We start from the raw sequence: 26444 nt of genomic DNA, 5'->3' as shown, positions 1-26444 counted from the left end.
ATTTTTATTACTCTTGCTTAAAACATTTTCTTTTACCTGTGTTGGAATTGTTCCCAATATTGCTCTCATATTGCTGGCATTAATTAGTAAAAACAAACTCTCACACAATTCTTTCTCTGTCATTGCTACCTTGCCTAGAACCACAAATACCCTGGGTCATCAAAAAGAGAGGTTGTGATATTGCTAAAATGCCCTTCAAACTGTATACCTCCTCTGAGGTGAGGTGTTATTAGCTCTTTTTGTCTTTAGGAAATTAAGAATTTTCTTAAAATTCTCAGCTTTTAAAACGTTGCTGTCCACCCCATGATACCAGCTCACCTTCTTAAGCCAAAGCAATGTAATTCTTAGTCATCCAGCAGGTGGAGTTAGGTCTCCTAATCTCCACTAAATCGCAAAGAAAATGCTGAGAGGATACTGATGTGTAACAGCCTGGCCTACACAGATAGAAATGCCTATGTTTCCATATCAGGAAAGTTTAAATCATTCTGTCCCCTCTTTCTTGAACTGATTGAAAAATCTATGATAGCTTGATCATTAGCACTAAAATATTTGTTTGAATGCTCTCCAAGTCAGCCCTATCTAATCTATCAGAGTAAAGAACAGAAAAAGAGGGGCATTTCTTGTTTCTGCTAATTCTTGAACTCTTCCTTTTTTATGAGAATGCATTATGTGTCCGTTTAGAAAACAATGTTACCACATATCCATAAATCCAGGAACATACGAATGTAAATAGAGTCACACTAGCTCATAAGATAGAAACAAACCCACACCTAGCATTCATCCCTGTCACTAATCAACACATATCTTCCACATGGGGCCCAAAGCATCTAGACTTTTACTACTAACCAACCCAAATGCTATTTATGTAGTGTGTGTTCTGACGTGGAGTGGAAAGATGTGCACCCAGCTGGGGGTAAGATGCTTAAAGACAAAGAAAACAATGAAACTCACATGCGTTCTGGAGTAAAGGCTATATAGGAGCCTGGTAAGAGTCATGAATTAACTTCTAACAACAGCTGTTAAATAGAAACAGCATCTCCCAAATGTTTCTTGAGAAACTACCAAAACTCCATGGTTTAAACACTTCTGATTTGTTGCCTCTGCTCATCTTAAGGCTACTGTAGAGGACAATATGTAAAATATGCTCATGGGACCTAAGGAATTATCTGGTACAGGCCCAGGAAAACAAAAGAAGAAAGATTTAAATACAGAAGGTATATAATCTAAGTTTTATTGCCTCTAGCTGCTTCCTCAGCAGTGCTTTGTACATAATAATAGCTTATTATATTTTTCCCACTGGGGAGGCAGAAAATAAAGTTAATATCATCCTTCGATGAGAAACATTAAAGCAAATTCATTCATTCTGAAATCTTATTCCTCGTGTATGTGAAGTTGGGGGTTAGATATGGAATACAGAGGAAATGAATATAGATAAAGTAATTAATATTGCTTTATACTTTTTTCATATATATATTTCTATATACATAAAATATGTATAAAATATTTGGCCAAAAACATTGTTCCAGCATCATTAATTCTTTAGAGGAAGGCATTTTATTTATATAGTGAGGAAGCCAGAATTCTATATTGGTTGCACTAAGAGTTCATGTCCAGCACTAACATAAACTCAGGATATGGACAAACATGGCTGACAGGACCATAAGAGTATCTAGGAGAAAGCTAAACTGCAAGGACAACCTGAGTATTGTGAGTTTTCATCCAGGTAACCCATATACGATCTAAAACCTAGAATCTTTGGCCTAAGTTAGGGGAAGGAACAAAGTTCACATGCCAATGCTTTAAAAGATGTGACAGACAATTTGATTGTGTTCTTTTACATCTTAACCTTTATACAAAGGAGTTTTATAATTACGGCAATTCAAAGAAAGAAAAACAACTAGAATGGACATAAAGAATTGAACAGAAATCGGACAGGAGAGGTTTAGGAGAGGTTTACTTATAGGTGAATAGTTTAAACAGAATTTAAACAGTTTATCAGTAAGTATTCTTGTCAGCAGACTGCTCTGAAACTTCTTGGCACAGATTTTTCCCTGTTCTCTTCCTGCTCCCTCCTATTAGATAGCTTCCTCTTCTTTATCCGGACAACTACCCCTTACAGCTCTTTCTTTGCATTGCTCATTGGATGGAGTGTATTTCTTCTAAAGAGATTACCCTGGAGACTGGTTTCATTCACCTTCTAGGCACATGACATGACTTTCACCTTTAGCAAGCTTTCATAATGCTTTTAGCTGTAGAAAGTTATACAAACTAATTTATGTCTAGGAAGCAAATAGATTAACTTAATGCCCTGCAAAGGATATTAAAGGGCATTCAAAGGCATTCTTCAATGACACTAGGAAGACAATTTAAAAATGAATCTTCCCATTCAGGGAAGGCTATGATTTTATTCAAGTGAAATTTGGTACATTCTCTATCCAATGGAGATCTCCAGGATTTGGAATTGCATACTGTGGTTAGTGTTAACCTTCCTTTAATGACAATCAGGCAATGCAGAAAATGGGAAAATAGGGATGGCATTTTATGTGGCTTGATTTTTGTGTTGGAAGACAGTGTTTTCAATCAACAGGTGTGGTCTTCCAGGTCTGTTCTTACAAGAACTTCTGGCTTCTGTCCAGGTTACTCATTAGCTGCACCTGTCAGACACCAAAGTCTTCCATCTACCCCTCAGAGAGAAAAAGAGAGTGAGTAAGAGTGTTTTGACTCTTTCATTCTTTTATGAGTTTCAATTTAAAATGTTTATTTTATTCACACAGAGGCCCAGATTTCTTTCAGAGAACGAACTCATTACCAATGTCAGAACTCGCAAAACCTACTGTTGGGTCTGAAACACACAAACTTACCTATCAGCTTCCTCCCCGCCTCCTACACCCACCCACTTTCAACCTGTTTCCAATATACACCAAACCTTCTCAGAGAGCTTTGGCAGGGACCTGCTTTATGCATTGCTGTAGTTCAAACAGAGCAGAACAACAAACAAAGAATCTTTTTCCCGCACGTAACCATGAGTGGGGAAAATTATTCCCCTAAAGGACACACCCTGAAAAACAACAGTAAAGAAGGTGGAATAAAGCGAACAGATTACTGCTTAAAAGCTCACACACCCTACCACATTTAAACTTTTCCTTCTCTTGCTGAGCAGCATTTTTTGTGTTGTAGCCTTTTCTTGGTCAGTAAATTTTCCAGTGGCATTCCAAAAAAAAAAAAAAAAAAAAAAAAAAAAAAAAAAAAAAAAGAGCACAAGATCAGACATTGGAGAAGAGATGCTGTAAGTTATAAAGAATAAAAGGGACAATAGAAATGCATTTCTGTAAGTAAAATCTTCAGTTCTGCATTTGGCATATGATCTCAAAGAAACTACGGTTTCAGAAAACAGAGAACATATGTCCAACATATCATGTAGCTCATTTTCCCACCCCTAACAGATCAATACCGATGGGATTTATTCTTATAGCTCCTGGACAGAGTTGATCCAGTACTTTTTTTTTTTTACATTTTTTCTTCTGGTGATCCCATCTTATAAAAATTCTCTGGCTTCTGACAAGTGTTCCAAATTCAACTGGATAGCAGCTTTAGGCGAATTCATCTGTCGTAGACACTGAAAGGCATTTTTGTGTCTTGTCTTCGGTAAAATATGTTGCCAGGGTGGTGGCTGGTGGCACCATGTCAAGTTTCCTGCCTTTTGCCTTCAAGTCCCTACCTTTGGCCATACTCTAATTTGAGCAGGTGAGTGATTTAGCAAGATTTTGGTCTACCGTTTTCTTGTTGTGAGTGGATCAGTTAACAAGGCCTGCAATTATCTCCCCACCAGACAACCTCAGTAATTACCACCAGGCACTCTGAAGCATTTAGATAACACCTCTCATTTAGAGAAGGAAAAGTCCTAGGACTTTTTAAATGGGGTCAGATTTAGTATTTATGTGTCATATTAAATGAATGGGAAGGTGTAATTACTGTTGTTCTTTGCTGTTAAATTAATCTTCGTTACCTAGCCTCAATTTAAAATCAATGTACATAAATGAACTTTATGTTGGATATTTAGACACAATGTAGTCTTCAAATTAGAAACAAGGCCTTCGTTAATTTCCAGGCACAGAAAGCTTTTCTATGCATTGTTTGGGCCTTTCATTTCTGTGAAGTCATTTTAGACAATACCAAGTCTTTTCTGAAGAGAAGTGGTTCTGTAAAAGCCAAGTGACATAAATCAAAAAGAAAAGATAGCTATCTTCATCTGAAAATGTCAAGAAAAATTCTGGTCAATTTACAAGAGGGTGATTATAGCAAGGCCACTAAGAAATGACTTCCAGAAATTAAATATACCCATTTAGTTAAAGCATGATTTTGTAACTACTGAATATTAGTGGCAAAGTTAAACTGAGTGCTTTTTTATGGTAAGTTTAATAATTGGACTGGGGAAATGTGGAGATGTAGAAAGATAGAGAGAGCTCCAGAGGAAAAAGGAGAGGCTGGGAGATGTGGAAGAAGAAAGATGTAAATAAATCCATGGACATTAACACCTATTCTATATTCAATCACATTTATAAAATAAAAATCAGAAACTTCTACACCTTTCTGCTCTTTCTTTGCACTTATTAAAAAAAATACAAAAACATTTCATGTCTAATGACTTAACTTTGCCAAACATAGTTCTCTACTTACCAATAACAGGACAGTATAATTATTATTATATATTATCTGTGTACATTATTTTACTCTGCTTCAAAAAGATATCAACAAAATGATAATTTTTTCAAGATTTTAAAAGATTGATGAGTCCAAGCTAGTTACAAAAGAACAAAAAGTTTTCATTTGTTTTTCCAAACATATAAAAATATAACATTAAATAACAAGGCCATTTATGGTATTAAGAAAAATAAAACCCTTGGTACTATAAATTATTTTTATAATTGTGATCACCTATATCACCTTTCTTTTTATTTCTAAGCCTGTCAAATCATGCTCATTTGTGTACCTAAATTGCAATGTATAGCCTCTTACCATATGATATTCCTGTCTGGCTCAGAGAAGCTTCTAGCTCCCTAGGGCTCAATAAAATCTTATTTGTCTCATCTAATGAAAGGATTTCAAGCCAAAACCCTCAAGCCAAAAACAATGTGATAGTACTCTCTAGGCTCTGGACATTTCAGTACAATAATTCCTTTAGAAAAGACAAAAAAAAAAAAAAAAAAAAAAAAAAGGAGGCTTCTCTTCCCTGTTCCTGTCTTTGCAGTGTTGCTGATCAAAGACAGGAAGCTGAGTGTCTAGGAATACCTTAGTAGACTGGATTTATGATGAAGACTTTATTCTTGCTATTTTTGGTTATGAGAATTTGGAACTCTAAATCTATAGAAACAACACTACTAGTAATATTTAAATCCAAAAGTTTATAATTGAATTTATACATAGTTCCTAGATGGCAACTTAATGAACTTATGAATAAAAAGCTCATCTCTATATTTCCCAATATTTTCTTCATGTTAATACATAATAATATAATATTATATGAAGCAAGGAAAAAGTAAAAGGACATTTTCTCTAGACTAATTTTTGTTCTCCTGGATTAGTTGTCATGTGTAAAGTTATATATAAAAGTACATTTATTACCAGGTGAGGCTCTAAGATACATATACTCTGCTTTTATGTTCTCTTGTCCTTTAGTTGCCTTGAATTTACCTCAAACTAAAAGTTTCTGCTGAGTTCGGAACTGGGAATGTTGGCCAGGATATGCAGCAAGATGATCGTAGCAATGAGGAGGACAACTATTAAAAATCATGAAATGCTACCCATTGTTTCCTCCAAGGGAGTGAAAAAAATAAAGGACTGAACCCATGATAACATTTTTATTCTATCAGTTTATTCTTTATGAAATTCTTCATTCCTGGCATGAGCCAAATCCCTTCAAGTTGTGAAGCTCTTTATGAGGGGAAGAGAGGTAACAAATATCTCCTTTGTCTCACACTTGACTTCTTCAATCAAACCTATTACCTTTTCACATCAGGGAAGTCTCCGGAGCATTTCTTCCAACCCTGCATGGCCATTTCTAGTCCTCTTTGGTAGCCATGTGGAAAAGCATGCCATCAGATCTCTTCCCTTTTTTTTCTGCCATGTATTCATAACGCCATGGCTGTACGAATTTGAACAAAATAAGTTAACAGCCATGTAAGTTGCTAATTTTTAACACTTATAAAACTGTGAGATTACCTATGTCAGGATAAGTAACATAAATAACTCTGTGTGTGTGTGTGTGTGTGTGTATACATCCTGTGTAAATGTACTTAATAACTCAATCATCTGACTTTGCTAGATACTGGAGATAAAATGATAAATGAAGACGAGGACTGTATCTTTAGGAACTTGAAGTCAACACAATAAATGGTGTTTGTGAACCTTTCATTCTTGAAGGAATTCATTGTATCACTGGCAATGGAGATATTTTTTTCAAGCCATCAGATTGTAGTAGAGCAGAATCAAATCAAGTTTTATATCAAATTTCCTTGCTTTTAATTTTCTATAAAACTGTTCTTTCAGTAAGACTTTTCTTTAATAATTTTGGCAAAGCTATAGAATTTATAAATATTAAAATTCTCAGGCAAAAACTTTTGAGTCATATAACTGGCTTTGTCTGCTGCCTCTTCATCTGATTCACCCTTTCTTTCTCTTTTACTTGTTCCTACTGTTATATTCTTGAATACCAGATCCCCGCTTTGTTTTAAACTTTTTTGATGAGTCTTCATCCTATTTATCATTTAAAAACCTATGACAGAATATCTATATCTTTGGCCTATTCTAAGATAATTTGTTAAAGGACTCACAAATTCTTTAAGTCAGGCAATAAAGAAGCTAAAGTCATTTGTCTTTTCCCTCACAATAGACATAATTATAATAAATAAAATAATTTAGGGCTGCTAGTGCTTCAACTTTGTTCCATCTGACAAATGAGTTTATGAATTATCTATTAAGATTTGAAGAAAATAAAGAAACAATAATCAAAAAACATTAGACACCCAAAATTTGTCTTTTTTTTCTTTCTATTCTGATGTCATAGAATACTGTAGGTGTGCGATTACTGAATAGAAAATAGAGATCACCAACTGCTATATTTGGGTAATTCCATTAAATGGCCACCTGTTGAGGACAATGCTGGCTATTCTCCTGGGCAAGTTTATAGGTTGCTCTCCCATATATTAGATGAAGAATGACACAGATCTATGAGATCACGGATTTACTCTGAAGTTTAAAACCTAATGCTCAGAGCAAGGAGGTAGTTTAAAACAACAGAAGGTGGATTTGACCCTTAAATAAGTAAATCAGAGAATCATAAGTTGCATAAAGTTATCTGATGATAAAAGTGACCACAGCAATCATCTAAGAGTATAAGAGGCATGTGAGCCAACTACAAAAAAAAAAAAAAAAAACTTAGGAGGGAGGAGCTCAGATCTTCATAAGAATATATACTAATTGGTTTTTATTTGACTTTTATGTTTGTTTAATTTCTGAAGGTTTACCTTACTTAATCCTTAGCTTAATCAGGAGAAATCTAAGAATATTAAGATATTCCCTATAAGGTCACTTGTTGCTAGTTGTGTTCTAATCAGTTATTTTATATCTTAAAGCTGAATTTTCACTTTTATGACTTTTGTTAATAGTATGGACTCTGATATCACACGGGTAGAGTAGAGACACTTCTCCACGTACTGCGCAACACTAGACAGTTTAGTTACCCTTTTGAAATCTTATTTTCCTCATCTGTGATAGAGAAATGAAACAATAGCACCTACCTCACAGGATCATTTTAAGTAATAAATCTAATCACTTATTCTTACATTCAATAAATATTTACTAGGTGCCAATTTTATACAAGGCATTGTACCAGGCACTGTGAGCACAATGGCAAAAACAAGATCCTTATCTTCTTAGCATTTACATTTTAGTGGTTTAGGAGAAATATAGTAGCACATATAAACAAATTTAATAAACACACTATCAAATCTGGTAACTAAGAAACAAATATTTTAATGTGAACAGGAAATACTCTTAAGCGACTAGGGAAATGAGACTGCAAAAGGAAATCTACCAATACAGTGTGTGCTATTGGGTAGTTTACCATCGTGGAAAGCTAGAGCTTAAGCCCTCTAGAGAACTCTAGGTGTCAGTGAAGAACATTATGTCTCAAGAGCAATACCACATCGGGATCATGGGAGCTAGAGTACTTTTAATATCAACTTTTATCAATCATTGGTCAAGGGATGCTGAGTAGCTATGAGTTTATTTGGTAATTATGATCTGCTCTGTCTATGAGCAGAGTAATTCAGAAAAGAGAAAGGGGATACAGAGAAATAAAGGGTTCTACAGGGGGAAACATGTCAGGAAAGGACTATAAGAGGAAGTGATATTTGAACTGTTAACTAAATAAAGTAAGGAGGTGACTCAGGTAAATATCTTGGGATGACCTAGGCGTGGAAAACAAAAATTCTAAGATCTTGATGTGAAATCATGCTTGATATGTTTGTGACACAGTAAGAATGACAGTGTGGGAGAACACGACTATTGATAAAGATAATAAGGCCATGATGAGGGCTATAAGATTTATCTTAACTAATAAGAAGATGTTGAAAGGATTTTAAATAGGAGAATGATATAATCTAACATACATTTTTAAATGATAGCTTTGTTTAATCATTATTAAAGGTAGACCATCAGGGAATTAGAATAAAAACATCAAGAGCAATTAGGATATTCTTGTTTATATTAGGAAAGAGATTCTTAAACTTTCAACAGCTAAACTCTTAAAAATTATTGAGAACCTCAAAGAACTTTTATTTAAATGAGCTATATCTATCTACTGCTTTAGAAATCAAAACTGAAGTCTGGGCACGGTGGTTCATGCCTGTAATCCCAGCACTTTCGGAGGCTGAGGCGGGTGGATCAACTGAGATCAGGAGTGCGAAACCAGCCTGGCCAACATGGTGAAATGCCATCTCTACTAAAAATACAAAAAAAAAAAAAAAATTAGCCAGCCACAGTGGCGTGCACCTGTAATCCCAGCTACTAGGGAGGCTGAGGTAGGGGAATCACTTGAACCCGGGAGGCAGCAGTTGCAGTGAGCCGAGATTGCACCACTGCACTCCAGCCTGGGCAACAGAGCAAGACTCAAAAAAAAAAAAGAAAGAAAAGGAAGGAAGGAAGGAAAGAAAGAAATCAAAACTGAAAAAAAAAACCCTTCATTGAGATATGATTCACATACCATAAAATTCACCTGCTTAAAATATACAGATTATTTCCTCACTCAGGTATTAAGCCTAGTTCCAATTTGTTAGTTTTCCTTTACAATAAACCGCCATGACCTATGTAATGAACCTGCACTTGCACCTCTGAACTTAAAAGTTTGTTTTTAAGTATACAGTCAATGGTTTCTTAATATTCAGAGTTGTGCAATCATTACACTTAATTTTAGAATATTTTCATCACCTCCAAAATAAATGTGTATTCTTTTCCAGTCATTCCTCATCTCTCTGTGAACCTCAGGAAACCACTTACCTACTTTTTGTATTTACAAATTTGTTTATTCTGGATATCTGGATATTTTGTGTAAGTTGAGTTATACAGTAGGTGGTTTTGTGACTAGCTTCTATCACTTAAAATGTTTTAAGGTTATACTTCATTGTGTGGATATACTACATTTTATTTATCCTTTCATCATTTGATAGACATTTGCATTGTTTCCACTTTTTATCTATCACAAATAATGCTGCTATAAACATTTGTGCATATAGTTTTGTTTTTACACATGCCTTCATTCATTTTGGATAGAAAGCTAGGAGTAGGATTGCTGATCATATAGTAATTCTATGTTTAACCTTTGAGGAAATGCCAGGCTTCCATTTTCCAATCAAAACTCAGATATTTTTAAAATACAAATAATACACAAGCACAAATTCTATTAACTGTAAAAAGTGATGCTGTTATGTTTTCCACATAAACTCTGGAGAACTCCACTATACAGCTAAGAAAGAAACAGTATGATTAAGGCAAATAACATAGTAGTACAATCAGGAAAGTAATATGTAAAGAGTATGATAATTTTCTTATATGTGAAATCCTGGTGATGGGGTAGGATTGGAGTCAGTTTTGAGGTGGAAATACTATGTTTGTGATAGCTGATTTCAAAACTAGGAGAAATGATGAGAGCTGTGTAGGATTTCTAAAGTGGTGAGAAGGCCAGATGAATTTTAAAATAGGGTAGGGTGCTTGATATGTAAGTTTGAGATCTATTAGTATATATATGGCATTCAAGTCATGGGTAAAAATAATATTACCTAGGGAGTGAGTATAGACAAATCAAAAGAGACACAAGGACTGAGGCTTAAAACATTCCAAAAGTTTAGGAAATCATGAGACCTCAACTTGAGAGAGTTAAAAGCAGTAACCAATGAGCCTGGAGGGAAACTAGGTGAGAGTGCAGTCTTAGAAGCCAATTGAACAAAAAGCTTTGAAGAAAGAGTTACTGACTGTGTTAAATGTTATTGAAAGGTTGAGTGAGAGAATTGATTGTGAGCTTTCTTTGCCACAGAGAGATCATGTGTGACTGTAGGTGGTTTCAAAAGAGCGGTGATAAAAATCTGATTGATGTGGTTTCAAGAACAAATAGAACCATAGGGATCCGAGAGAACTTCCTTACTCTTTGCTGCAAAGAAAGGCAGAAAAATGGAGTATAACCTAGGAGTTCAGAGGTCCAGGCCATTTTTATTTGTTTGTTGTTTAATTAAATAGCTTTTCCATGGGTTGATAATGAAGAAAATGATAGAATATAGAAGCAATCACTGATAATGAATTAAGACAATAAATAATTACTGGAGCAAGTGCTTGAAAAATAAAAGAGGATGAAATCTAGGGCACAAGTGGAAAAGTTGGCATTAGATTAGAACATGGCCACTGATACGGTTTGGATCTATGTCCCCACCAAATCTCATGTCAAATTGTAATCCCTAATCAGGAAGGTACGGCCTGGTAGGAGGTGATTGCATCATAGGGGCGTATTTCTCATGAATGGTTTACCACCATCTCCTTGGTACCGTCCTTGTAATGGTTAGTGAGTTCTCATGACATCTGGCAATTTAAAAGTTTGTGGCACCATTCTCTGCCCCTGCCCCTCTCATTATTCCTCCCACCATGTGAGATGCCTCGCTCCCTCTTCGTCTTCCACCATGATTATGAAGTTTCCTGAGGCCTCCCCAGAAGCCAAGCAGATGCCAGCATCATGCTTCCTGCATAGCTTATGGAACTTTGAGCCAATTAAACCTCTTTTCATCATAAATTACCCATCTCAGGCATTTATAGCAATGTGAGAACTAGAAAATCTAGAGGAAATGGATAAATTTCTAGACACATACACCCTCCCAAGACTACACCAAGAAGAAACTGAATTTCTTAACAGACCAATAATGGGTTCTGGAATTGAATCAATAACAAATCAAATTTTTTAAAAAGCCCAGGACCAGATGGATTCACAGCCGAATTCTACAAGAAGTACAAAAAAGAGCTAGTAACATTTCTACTGAAACTATTCCAAAAAATTGAGGAGGAACTCCTCCTTAACTCATTCTATGAGGCCAGTGTCATCCTGATATCAAAACTTGGCAGAGATCCAACAAAAAAATAAAACTTCAGGCCAATATATTTTATGAACATCGATGCAAAAATCCTCAATAAAATATTTGCAAACAGAATCCAGGAGCACAACAAAAAGCTTATCCACTCCTGGGATGCAAGGTTGGTTCAAAATATTAAAATCAATAAATGTGATTCATTACATAAACAGTAATAAAGAAATAACCACATGATATTCTCAATAGATGCAGATAAGGCTCTGTCTAAAATGCAACACCCTTTCATGATAAGGAATCTCAGTAAACTAGGTATTGAAGGAAGATACCTCAAAATAGTAAGAGCCATCTATGACAAACACACAGCCAACATCATGCTGACTGGGCAAAAGCTGGAAGCATTCCCCTTGAAAACCAGCATAAGACAAGGATGCCCTCTCTCACCACTCCTATTCAACATAGTATTGGAAGTCCTGGACACAGCAGTTAGGCAAGAGAAAGTAATAAAGGGCATCCAAATAGGAAGAGAGGAAGTCAAACTATTCTTGTTTGCAGAAGACATGATCCTATACCTAGAAAAAACCACAGCTTCAGCCCAAGGGCTCCTTAAGTTGATAAAGCCCTACAGCAAAATCTCAGGATAAGAAATCAATACATGAAAATCACTAGCATTCCTATACACCAACAAGATAAAAGGCAAGAGCCAAATCAGAAATGCAGTCCCATTCACAATTGCCACAAAAAGAATAAAATACCTAGGAAAACAGCTAAACAGGGAGGGAAAAGCTCTTTACAATGAGAATGACAAAACACTGCTCAAAGAAATCAGGGAGGACACAGACAAACAGAAGAACACTCCATGCTCATGGATAGGTAGAATCAAGATTGTTAAAATGAGCATGCTGCCCAAAACAATTTATAGATTCAATGTTATTCCTATCAAACTACCATGACATTCTTCACAGAACTAGAAAAAAACTATTTTAAAATTCATATGGAACCAAAAAAGAGCCCAAATAGCTAAGGCAATACTAACCTAAAAGAACAAGACTGGAGGCATCATGTTACCCAACTTCAAAGAATACTACAGGGCTACAGTAACCAAAACAGCATGGTAATGATATGAAAACAGACACCAATGGAACAGACTAAACCAATGGAACAGACTATACAGCCCAGAAATAAGTCCGCACACCTAAAACTGTCAAATCTTCAACAATCCTGATGAAAATAAGCAATGAGGCGAGGATTTTCTATTCAATACATGCTGCTGAGATAACTGGCTAGCCATATGCAGAGGATTGAAACTAAACTTCTTCCTTACAGCATACACAAAAATCAACTTAAGATAGATTGAAGACTGAAATGTAAAATCCCAAACTATAAAAACTCTGAAAGACAACCTAGGCAATAAAATTCTAGACAGGAATGGACAAAGATTTTATGATGCAGATTTCAAAAACAATTGCAGCAAAAGCAAAAATTTTCAAACGAGATCTAATTAAACTAAAGAGTTTTGCACAGCAAAAGAAACTACCAACAGTGTAACAGACAACCTGCAGAATGGGAGAAAATATTTTCAACTATGTATCTGAAAAAGGTGTAATATCCAGCATCTATAAGGAACATAAATTTAAAACAAAAAGACCCCATTAAAACATAGGCAAAGGACATGAATAGACACTTTTCAAAGGAAGACATATACTTCCAACAAGCATATAAAAAAGGCTCGACATCACTGATCACTGGAGAAATGCAAATCAAAACCACAGTGAGATACCATCTCACACCAGTCAGAATGGCTACTATTAAAAAGTCAAAAAATAACAGATGCTGGCAAGGTTGTGGAGAAAAAGGAATGCTTATACATTGTTGGCAATAGTGTAAATTAGTTCAACAATTATGGAAGACAGTGTGGCAATTCCTCAAAGACCTAAAAACAGAAATACCATTCGACTCAGCAATCCCATTACTGTGTATACCCAAAGCAATGTATCATTCTATTATAAAGACACATGCACGTATATGTTCACTGCAGCAGTATTCACAATAGTGAATGGAATCAGTCCAAATGCCCATCAACGGTAGACTGGATAAAGAATATCTGATACAAATACACTATGCAACACTATGCAGCCATAAAAAAGGATGAGATTATGTCCTTTGCATGAACATGGACAGCCACTGTCCCTAGCAAACTAATGTAGAAACAGAAAACCAAATACTGCATGTTCTCAGTCATAAGTGGGAGCTAAATGATCAAAGCACATGGAAAAATAGACACTAGGACCTACCTGAGGGTGGATGATGGGAAGATCTGGAAGAGCAGAAAAAATAACTAACGAGTACCAGGCTTACCACCTGGGTGATGAAATAATCTGTAAAACCCCCATGACATGAGTTTACCTATATAACAAATCTGCAAGTGTACCCCTGAGCTTAAAAAATTTTTTTAAAGATAGAACATGGACAGGTAAGTGGAAGGACATCAGTAGATCTGGTGGAGGAAGTAAAATTAATTTTACTTCTGATTGCTTCTATTTTCTTAATAGTATAAGAAGCAGTTATGAGTGAGAGGGGAAACAATGTGTTAAAAGTCTGAGGCTTGAAGAGAGACAAAATACTTAAGAAATGAAAGGATAAACATACTCAGAAAACACGGTGGATTGGCAGTCAGTCAAGGTAAATAGGTATGCCCAATGCCTGGTACATTGCAAGGACGAAATATTTGTAAGTAGTTTTATATTACCTAAGCCCACATTTTTTTGTGGCCACTTCTGATATATACATCCCACTCATATTACACATCTATGCACTTGCATAATTTGTTGCTTTGCTTTAAGGTATCTTCAAAGTTGAAGGGCCTTTTCTCCTTTTTATTCATCTTCTGAGCCCTTATACTTTCTTTAAAATGCAATTCAAAATCCTTCCACCAGGAAACATTCTCTGTTCCCTGTCAGCAACAATTAATTTTCATTTTCTTTTCATTTATTCTTGCAGGCAAAGTGAAATTCACTGACATAAATTTTTATACCATTACTTTGCTTAAAATTTTCCAAAACCTCCTTATTGCATACAAAAATTCCACATTTTTATATCTATCTAGAAAGGCCCTATTTTGTCCTCTTCCACTGCACCTTTCTCCACCTTCCTCAACAGGTAGAACTTGTTCCTGCCTCAGCTTCTGTCATCTCAACAGGTACAACTTGTTCCTGCCTCAGGAACTTTGTATTTGATGTTCCCTCTTTGCGGATCATGCAGGTCATTGCATATTTAACACCTTCTTATTATTCAGATCTCAGTTCAAATATTCCTTTTTACTCTTCTTTCAGAGGTACTCTGAATGACTATGCTATCAAAAGTTGCCTAGTACGTCATTTGCTGTGAAGATAGCCTGTCTTATTTTCTTACAATTATTTATTTATGGTCTATCTATGCCATGAGTATGTAAGCCTCATAAAGATAGGTACTACTTCTCTCTGGTTCACGCTACACACTAAAGTCATAGAATAATGCCTGAGACAAAATATATTGTTAATACATATTTGTTTAAGAAATAAACATTGCATGACCCTCCAATGTATTTAATTTGCTGCATATATCTATGTAGTAGCAGCAAGTTTTTGCTAGTAGTAATATGTATTACTAAAGATAATAGGTCTTTACTTTTTTACAGCAGGTGAACAGCCACCAGCACAGCCACCAGCCAACCAGCAGTGACCTCTGGACTGCAGTTGTTTTGAAGATAACAATGGAATCTGAATTGCAAGAGAGTAACTCCATTGTAACCTTTTCTAAAGACAACTCCGTTTTCAGTTTGATCTCAACGTGATGATAGGAGAGTGGCCATGTTGGGAAAAAGCCTTGAATATCTCAGCAACTCAAATTCCTTGACATAAACAAACCATCTGGTGGAAGGACAACCCCCAGTGATGCTTGGTTTCCAAACAAACTTTCCATTGTTCTGAATAAGGAAACTTGAAGCATCTACTAGCATTTTCCATCTATTATCTCCTAGAATCAGTGCCCACAGTTTTCTCTTCGGTATTCCTAGGACTAGATTTAGAAACTTCTCCTGGTTTGGCTCTCTCTCCTGTGTACTGTCAGTGCAATAATTTTAGTGGGTATAAACACACCTGGAGGCCAAGAAAGCCTCTCCCAATTCCCTGTTCCTCTTTGGCTGCCTGCCCAAGGAGCTGGCAATGCTGACCTCAAACGTAGTGTGGCACTTGACTTCACCTTTTTTTCCTTTTTAATTATCTGAAGAAATGTCTGTTTATCTCTAAACACATTTTGTTTTCATAGGCTCATCATTTGGAACACCTGGTTAACTGTTACAAAATCCATAATGTAAGTTACAAGTGGGTATTTGGCTATAAGCTAAGTCTGTTTTCTTTCCTTTCTTTCATTCTTTTTTTCCTTTCTTCCTCACATATTTGTTTAGGACTTATTATGTGCTAAGGATAGCAATCAGTATTTGCGACAGAGAAATGATTACATAAGATCCTGCCTTTGAACTTATGGTTAAAAAAAGAGGAGAAATGTGAAAAGACAATATTGAACAATACTATATTTGCTGTAACAGCAATATCAATACGGGCTTGTGGGAAGACAAGCTCTCCCTGGTAAAAGCCTTCAGAGGGAAGTTTGCATTTGAGTTGGGTGTGAGCATGGCCTGGCTTTGACTTGCTTCCCTAGTTGATTAGCAGAGTTCAGGAGCTGCCCCGAAGGATCCTCAAACTTAAAGTCCATCTCCAGGAAACATATTGTTTCCCTAGAATCTAATACCAAAGTTTGACATCTCTTTGTAGAGAAATTAATAGCAATTTTCTTTCCAGCAATATGACTTGTCTTTATGCAAATGATCAAAATCTTGAAGGGATGCCTTATCCAATTTAAAGACAAAAGTCAGTATGTCTTGAGAGTGTCCTATAAATGACACTTGAAAAAAAGTAGAACCCATATTACTAAGTTTCTTATATGTCATGCTAAACAATTTGAAATTTCTGCTTTAAAAACTATTTAACTCCAACAGAAGTTTTTAGTCAGGTTTTCAGTTGTTCCTTTACTAGCGAATGGCAAATGTCAAAACTTGTTTTGTCAAGAATTGGTAATTTCAACAGATGCCTGGCACAAAATAGGAGCTTAATATACATATTTTTGAATTAATAAGCAATCACATAATATTTATGTATCAACTCTGGTTAGCCAGATATGTGCTGTGTGTTTCATCTTTTGTTTCATATAAATTTGATTTCTGCACTGCCCTAAATCAAGATTCCTGAAATCATTTTTTTAATATCTCACAACATAAGTAATATGAATCTCATCCTTCAAGCTTAGTAAATGTTATTTTATACTGCTACTACTACTAAATATCTAAAATGTATATTGCACTTTATTATTTTCAAAATATTTTAATCCTCTTTATCTCATCTTATCCCTACATTGATTTTATGGAATTCCTATTACTATTTTACTAGAGAGAACTCTGAGTTAAAATATGTGTTAAAGCAAGTCATACAGCTAGTCAGTGGCTGAGACAGGACTAGGATCAAGGTCTCATAGTAATTCATCGATTAACTTTTCTTTATCCAGAATTATCTTTTTAAGAGACCATTTGAGTGTGATATTTAAAAAGTGTTTTTTGTTTTTTTGTTTGTTTGTTTTTTAAGAAAAGATTACTCAGTCTTTAGAGAAGGCTGGTCTAAGTCGGTGTATCACAAAGTGGTAGTGAGATAGCAAGGGATAGAGAGGTTTAAGAAAATTATCAGAGGCCGGGCGCGGTGGCTCACGCCTGTGATCCCAGCACTTTGGGAGGCCGAGGCGGGTGGATCACGAGGTCAGGATCGAGACCATCCTGGCTAACACGGTGAAACCCCGTCTCCACTAAAAATACAAAAAAAAAAAAAAAATTCCCCGGGCGTGGTGGTGGGCGCCTGTAGTCCCAGCTACTCCGGAGGCTGAGGCAGGAGAATGGCGTGAGCCCGGGAGGTGGAGCTTGCAGTGAGCGGAGATTGCACCACTGCACTCCAGCCTGGGAGACAGAGCAAGACTCCGTCTCAAAAAAAAAAAAAAAAGAAAGAAAATTATCAGAATCACTTGGTCCCCATTCAAGCCCCACCCAAAGAAAAATCTCTAGATGGGTCCTGATATCTCTATTTTTATATCTCCTGGGTAATTCTGAGGATCAGACATGTTTTATATTCCCTGGCTGGTTGATGTCTATGATTATTTACTTCACTAAAATTCTTTGAGTTTCTATTTTTTTAAATTGTGGCTATTTTTTTCTTAACTGATACCAGAACCCTATCATTTTTCTTAACTGATATTAGAAGCCTATCATAAATTCTCTCTTTGCCACATTTTTAGTCCCACAATCTGTGAGACAAATGAAAAGTCATGGGACCTTTTCTGGACAAAAAGAAGGTACAATCAAATTCTGCAGATATGTACTCCTAAAGAAGCCAGATACTAGGAAGTATAAAATGGAAACTAATTGTGGTTTATTAGTCTAAGACATTTTATGGGAGTCAATTATGCCAGCAATCTGACCTGGTTTCACATGAACAAAGGGACCTTATTATACCATGAACTGGTATAAGGTAGTACTAAAATGTGTGCTTTGGTTGTCCAGAAAATAAGGAAAATTGAGTTATTTCTGCCAACCGAACTTGAGTCAACACTCTCCTGCTGACTTGGCCCATATCAGAATGTCATCCTGCTGAACATCCTCTATCTTCTCACAGGAGAGCTGGAATTTATAGCACAGAGAGACCGCAGCTGGATCAGCAGATTGATCAAATATTTCACAGGTGGTCAGGATGGCTGGCAAAGTTTGGGAGTTACCTTGAAGCCAAACAAAAAAGCTGGCTCTGAGTCAGGTGCATTTTCTGTGGCTCCAGTACCTGAATATTTATTCCTGCCTGTAAGAGACTAACAACTAAACCAATCTATATTCCAAATCAAATATCTGTGCTAGTAGGAGATAAATTTAAACTTGATTTCTAGTCTAAAACTACCTACCCCCCCATCTAGTAAACCATCGATAAGAACATATCATTAAGAATAAAGTATTGATTTTCTGCATTAGCTGAATCTGTCAGATATTCAGATGTTACATTTTTTCCTGAATAATCTTTTCCATCAAGTGTGAGCAGATGTATCGTGAAGTAATAAGATGGGAGTTGGGATGAGGCAGTAGTTCTCGTAGCATTTCTCAGAGTAGTTCACAGAGGTAGAATCAGTATCACCTGGGACTTGATTAGGAAAGCAAATTAAATTTTCAGTCTTACCACAATGCTGGAACATTCACATGCTCCAGAATCATCTAGAGAGCTTGAAAAATGGAGAGTACAGGCCCTATCCTTAGAGTTTCTGATTTTGCAGATCTAGGGTGAGACATGAGAATTTGCACTTAAAAAAAATTTTTTTTCGAGGGTCTCCCTCTGTTGCCCATGCTGTTGTACAGCTCATGCTAGAGTGCAGTGGCTTGACCCAAGACCCAGTGTAGCCTCAGGAGCCTCGGCCTCCAGTGCTCAAATGATCCTCCCACTTCAGCGTCCTGATAGCTGGGACTACAGGCACACCACCTCACCCGGCTTTTTTGTTTTTTTTATAGAGACGGAGTTTCACCATTTTGCCCGAGCTGCTCTCAAATTCCTGGACTCAAGTGATCCTCCCACCTTGGCTTCCGAAAATGCTGGCATTAGAGGCATAAGTCTCTGTGCCAGGTCGGAATTTGCATTTCTGACTAATACCCAAGTGATGTTGAAGCTGCAAGGACCACATTTTGAGAGCTGGTGTTTTTGAGAGGTGGATTTAAACCTTGGTGAAATATGAGATTTATGAGTGGAACTTTATAATTCCTCATGCCAGCTTTCACTTCAGTCTAATTAAATCAAATTATCAGGATGGGGTACTTTTGGACTCAAGATCAGTAATTTTTAAATCTCCACAGGTGATTGTGCTAGACAGTCATGTTTGAGATTGACTGCAGTATGGAAGAAACAGAATCATGAAAACAGAGGATGGAAAATATCAGATCTAACAAGGAGGAGAAGATCTAGTTTTTACTGAGCCAGCCGTTATTTAAAATATATTTTATCCTCACTTATAACTTTTATTCTTTAAATATATGTAGCTACAAAATCTGTAGTTATTAAATAAAAATTCTTACTTTCTCCTGGCCAGACACACCCATGTATTCTCTCTCACATACACAAAAGTATATATACACACACACACACATTCACGAATCCACCTAAGAAAAAGACACTACAAGGAAGTAAATAACAACATTACAAATGGCTTCATTCTAGAGCTGACTAATAAGTAATTATCCAAAGAGAGAAATGCTTTTAAATGTATGCCTCTGGAGTATGTGTTCTTTTTGTGTTCACTGTGTATCTCAGAACAACACATGGCACATAGTAATCTTTCACTAAATATTTAAGCAAATAATGAATTAATGTATCTGAGATGCATTAGATCTTAAGTAGATATTTCCAGACCTTTTATATGGTGACAATGTTTTTAAAAGTGAGTTTTTGCTGGCTATATGCTTTCCTATTTTCAACTTAAGACATTGACAGTGCTTGTGATGGTAGTTTTGTTATTTCATTGCCTTTCAGAAAAATCCTGCTTATGCACAACAAAAATACCAAAAAGGCTCATGTTTTTCTTTCCCCTTTTTTTTTTTTTTCATGTTGGGAAGTCATTCTTTGATTTGCTTTTTAGGCCACTATCTGTGAAAACAAATCAAACATTCATCATGTGCCATCTAACTCAAAGACATGGAACCTAAATTGCTAAAAGAGGCTCTTTATGTTCCTTTTTTTTTTCTTTTACAACAAAAAACACTGCACTCCAAGCCTTAAGCACAATGCTAATCTAACACGGCTATTCGCAAACTAAATGGATAAACTACAATAGAGGAACACCCTGTTACAATCAGGCTCTCCTTTGAGGTAGGAATACACAATTAGAGATATAATTCTCTAAGAGTGGCTACAGGCTTTCTCCCCACAATTTCCAGGAACTGTGCTTTTATTATGGCATTTGCTGCCTGTTTGGTAACTTCAGTAGAGCCTCACATTGCTACTAATGTAAAAGATTTGTCAGATTTTCCATTGTGAACTTCATTGTGTTGAGTGTTTAAACATTTCCAACTGTGTCAGACTAAAATTCTTCCCTGCAAGTTTCCATCTCAAATTCATTTTTCAAAATAGTAAAAATGGTAAACAAATCAGTTTAGCATATTTCACTCTGGATTTCAAGAAACAACTGAAAAATACAAATTGGGGCAATAGTGTTTGCCTCATTTCACCAAGTGCACACAAACTTTTGCATGCAGGCACTCACACAAATACATACATTTCACCTAAATATAAAAGAATGAAAAAGAGTGAAAGATTTTTCCAGATAACGAGGAAAACATTGCTTAAATTTTTTAGAGAGCTCAGTGATTGCTCAGATCATGAGAGCCATGAAAATATTTGCTTAGTGATAATAATATTTTTACTGAGAACAGAAGTCATGAAAAAAGACCAACAAAATCTGTTGCTGTTAATATTTATTGACATTTTATTCTTTAATACAACATGTCTTTTAATCATTTATTGTTTCATCAGTGACCCTCATGGCAAGAAATATGACAGAGCACTTCTTTTGAATGAACACAATCCTTTCTTAGAATGTTAGCTAATCCCAACTTCCCCAGATCCTAACCTCTGCCTATCCACTCTTCACTTACAGCAGGGTTAGTATTAAGTTTCCTACCTAGATACAAACTTTATCCAAAATACAATAAATGGATGTAAGATGTTGTTGTGATACATTGAAGTATATTATAAAGTCAGAGGAGAAAAGAAATTTTCCTGAAAATATTTAAATTTGGTAATCTCAGAATACAGTAAGATGGAATACCATCTCTAAGACTTCTTGTATATCTTTGAGTATATGAATAACAGCAACTTTATAGTGCTTTTGACATGCAGTACTTAAATTCAGCACTCAATCTTTCCTCTTAATTTTTGACATGGTATAGTAAGCAAGTCTTCTTATTCTGATGTTTTGACATCTGGGCCTTACTGACTCTGGAAAGATTACTCCTTGCAGGGCTACCCAATTTCTAGAGATAGTGTGGGACGAGGTAAAGGAGCAGAAAAGATAACTATTTGGTACTGGGCTTACTACCTGGATGATGTAATAATATGTACAACAAACCCCTATGATACATGTTTATCTATGTAACAAGCCTTCACATGTACCCCCAAACTAAAGTAAAAACTAAGAAAAAGAAAACAAGAATAAATTAAATGCATGTACTTATACATAAAATATATTTATAGAATGATGTTCATCAAGTCATGTTAAATGGTTTCTTTAAAGTTATATTTGAAAAAATAAAAACAAAATGAAATAATTTAAAAATAAATAAATAGGCTGGGCAAGGTGGCTCATGCCTGTAATCCCAGCACTTTGGGAAGCCGAGGCAGGTGGATCACGAGGTCAGGAGTTCAAACCAGCCTGGCCAAGATGGTGAAAGCCCATCTCTTCTAAAAATACAAAAATTAGCCAGGCATCGTGGCAGGGGCCTACATTCCCAGCTACTCAGGAGGCTGAGGCAGAGAATTGCTTGAACCTGGGAGGCAGAGGACGCAGTGAGCCAAGATTGCACCACTGCACTACAGCCTGGGCGACAGAGCAAGACTCTGTCAAAAAAAAAAAAAAAAAAAAAAAAAACAACAACAATGAGTAAACTCAATGAAAAAAATAAAAACCTGCCTGCAAGTGCACCTTTCTTATGCAAACCAACCTGAAGCCCATACTCCAACCACCTTCTTAAATGGGCTGTTACAGAGCTCCCAAACACAGTGCTATGTTTAGGCTTTGTGTCCCTACCCAAATCTCATCTTGAATCATAATCCCCATAATCCCCATGTGCCGAGGGAGAAACCAAGTAGAGGTAACTGAATCATGGGTGCAGTTTCCTCAGTGCTGTTCCCATGATAGTGAGAGAGTTTTCATGAGATCTGATGGTTTTATAAGGGGCTCTTCTCCCTTCACTCAGCACTCCTCCTTCCTGCCGCCTTGTGAAGAAGGTGCCTTGCTTCCCCTTTGTGGGCCACCATGATTGTAAATTTTCTGAGCCTTCCCCAGCCATGCTGAGCTGTGAGTCAATTAAACCTCTTTCCTTTATAAATTATCTAGTCTCGGGTATGTCCTTACAGCAGTATGGGAATGGACTAATACACACAGAGTCTCTATCTCCCTGGCCTAATCACCCCACAACCATATACCAAAAACATATGGACACACTCTAGGGCCAGGGCCTGCAAAATTTTTTCAAACTAACCAATCCTAAGCCTGCTTACCCTGCCTTGCCTTGACTTCTTACAAAAACTAAAATAGAGCCCCTTGCTCACATTTCCCCTTGCACTTTCTGCCTCCTAGCCTGCCCTGGTGACTCTCTGTGCTGCCTCCTCTTGGGAATTATGAGTAATATATTAATAAGCTCTTTAATGGTAATCATCTCCTGATCTGTTGGCCTCACCATACCTGTATAATAATAAGGATACCTTTTAAGAGACATGATGTGAAAGACAGAGTGTGGTTTGGGGTTAGAAACATAACTAATTATTTCAACCAAATTATTTCATGCCAAGTTCTCTTAGACATTCATTTGTTCAGCAGCCTTTTAAAGCCAAGCTCTTCCAATAAAGGATAAAATGATGAACAGGGAAGATACAATCTGAGTCTTGGAAAATGTACACTCAACTGTGATATACAGATGAATGATAAGACAATTACAATATGACGTGATGAAGAAAGGGATGGATACCATGAGAACACCATAGTGCAGGCTTACCATAATCTTCAGCATTGAAGGAAATCTTCCCTTGACATTTAAGGACAAAAGATAAAATGTAGGAATTGGGTGCCTCCAATATTTTCTGAATATCACCTATTTAGATAGTCCTTGAACACCGGTTAATAACTGAACATCAGCTTCATCATTCGTAAATTGAGATAAAAATATTTTCTGTAGTATTATTGTAAAGAATGACGAGATATTATAATTAAACTATATAAAATATAATAGGAATCTATAGTTGAAGACACCAAACCCATATCCTTCCCTTACTGACTTCTATTCTCACCCTTCGCTTTCCTATAAGTCTTGCATTTAACACCAGTCTAGCCAATATAGAACCAGCTTCCCCTGTGCTTTTCACGAAGAATCCAATTTGGCTGATGCTATGACTTCAGACTGTATACCCTCGGGTGGGAAAACATGTGTTAAGTATTCTTTTAGCAGCCTGCCAAATCAATTCAATTGCATGTTTTGGAACACTAGACATCTATTTACCTAAAGTAAAACAGATCAGCAAATCATCTCTAATCAACCTGATATGTGTATAGCAAATATATTTAGAAATTTAACTAGATGACCACAGTGACAACCAACATTTATGATCAAATACTACCATTAGGAAAATTGGTAGATAACACATTTAGCTCATGCAGTTTACTCCCTGAATTCCACTCTGTACACATACACAAACATATTTTACTAGACCTTAGGAGCCCTGTTTTGCTGGAAAAAAAAAAAGACCTTTTAAAATTATCTTCAAGGCAAGATCTTTTAAATACCAAGATGATAGCTAACAAGTATTTTAAATACACCTTTCTTACACATAAAAATTATCAATAACAGCACTACATACATTTCATCCGTTCATTAATGAATATACATTGAGTGTTGGGTGATAAGGACTGTGCTAGGCACTGATAATTTAAGAATAGCAAAAGTAAAAATTTTCTTACTACCATAGAGCTTACCATATAGTGGGAAAGATGGCAAATAACCATGAAACCTGTAAAACTCCCATCATTATAAGGATGGTTAATCAAGTAATAACATCTAATAAGGAGGTCTGGGGAAACTTTCTCAGATGATGATTGAACTGAAATATTGAGAATGATTAGAAGTTACCTGAGAATAGTGGAAACCGTATTCTAGTACCTGTGAAGGACATGGCAGAAAAGCACATGGTGTGTGTAAGGGACCACTCTGTGTCATAAGTAGACAGAATAAAAACATATTGTGAGATGAGGCTTAAGTGGGAGGACCAGACCGTCCACAGCTTTGTAATCGTTGCTGAATAATTTATTATCTTTCTTATGAGAAAGGGGAAACACTGACCAGACTTAAGCAGGGATGTGATTTAATCAGATTTATATATTTTTTAAAGATCACTCTGGCCTTTGTATGTAGATTTGATAGCATTTAGATGTGCTGCTCAAGAGGAGGCATCTGGTCTGGAAATATAAGTTTGTAAGTTGTGTGTGCATTAACAGGTAACTGAAATATAAATGTCTAATGAGAGAGTACAGAATAAGAAGTAGAACTAGGCCCAAGCCTCAAAGAACTCCAAAGTGCACATATACACCATGGAATACTATGCAGCCATAAAAAATGATGAGTTCGTGTCCTTTGTAGGGACATGGATGAAACTGGAAAACATCATTCTCAGTAAACTATCGCAAGGACAAAAAACCAAACACCGCATGTTCTCACTCATAGGTGGGAATTGAACAATGAGAACTCATGGACACAGGAAGGGGAACATCACATTCCGGGGACTGTTGTGGGGTGGGGGAGGGGGGAGGGACAGCATTAGGAGATATACCTAATGCTAAATGACGAGTTAATGGGTGCAGGAAATCAACATGGCACATGGATACATATGTAACAAACCTGCACATTGTGCACATGTACCCTAAAACCTAAAGTATAATTAAAAAAAAAAAACTCCAAAGTTTGTGGCTAGATAAAGAAAGTTAAGAGAAAAAAAATTCCAAAGAGGAAGGATAATCACTGAGCAATGCTACTTAAAAACCAATGGATGAGATACCATTGGTACCAGCTGAAGCTATAGTTGGTCTGTAGTTGGTCTCACCAGCTCAGGAGTAGATGCTGTGAAGCTAATGATGCTTGAGACTTGAGGCCCTTCACAGGCCTACATGGGCTTTATGAGTTTTGAGAGATATGGGAGAATTATAGAGTATTCCGGCTGGGGACAGCAGCCAGGTTAAAAATCAGAAAATAAATATTTTCAGTAGACAATTTTTAGAGCAGTTTTGGGATCACAGCAAAGTTGAATGGAGGGTACAGAGATTTCTCCTACACTCCCTGCCCCCAACATTTTTGCTTGTGTAAGAATTTTGGCAAATGCTTTAAAAATTCCCTAAATAAAAAGGATATGACTCTTTAGGCCCATTCATTGGTTAAGACTTTCTTCTCATACTAAATAAATAATTACATTTTTAATCTAATTTTACATTTGGTATTTTGTATTCTTTTTCTTATAAATCATATAAGCTCCATGGGGAGACCTGATTCCACTGCCACAGCAGCCCCTTCAGAATCCCAGTATTTATCTACGTATACAGGGCTATTCGATAATCTCTTCTTTGTCACAATATCAATGAAAACTTCCTCCTAATAGCGAGTGTTTCTAGAAGGATCCCTGTCAGTCTCCGTGGCCTTGATCCTACCCTTCTGCCCTAAGTGTCTCAGGTGGAAGCATATAGACAGACATGCCAGCATGGGCATAAAGTGTAAAGATTTTGTATCACGTGTTAATGCCAAGCACAAACCGTCCACCATGGAAAAGTCAGTGAACAAGCAAGCAGACAAAATGCTGTCAGCTGTTTGATAGAAGCCAAACTTTGTCAAAACTGGCAAAATGGACACAAGAAAAGAGTGGCTCAGGTGGCAAAGACTGAGATTATGTAAGGGCCTGACAGCGTAGA

Source organism: Nomascus leucogenys, chromosome 21 (genome assembly GCF_006542625.1).
Source record: "Nomascus leucogenys isolate Asia chromosome 21, Asia_NLE_v1, whole genome shotgun sequence".
Taxonomy (NCBI): Eukaryota; Metazoa; Chordata; class Mammalia; order Primates; family Hylobatidae; genus Nomascus; species Nomascus leucogenys.
The sequence above is the reverse complement of the archived record's forward strand: the minus strand, read 5'-3'. Positions refer to the sequence as shown.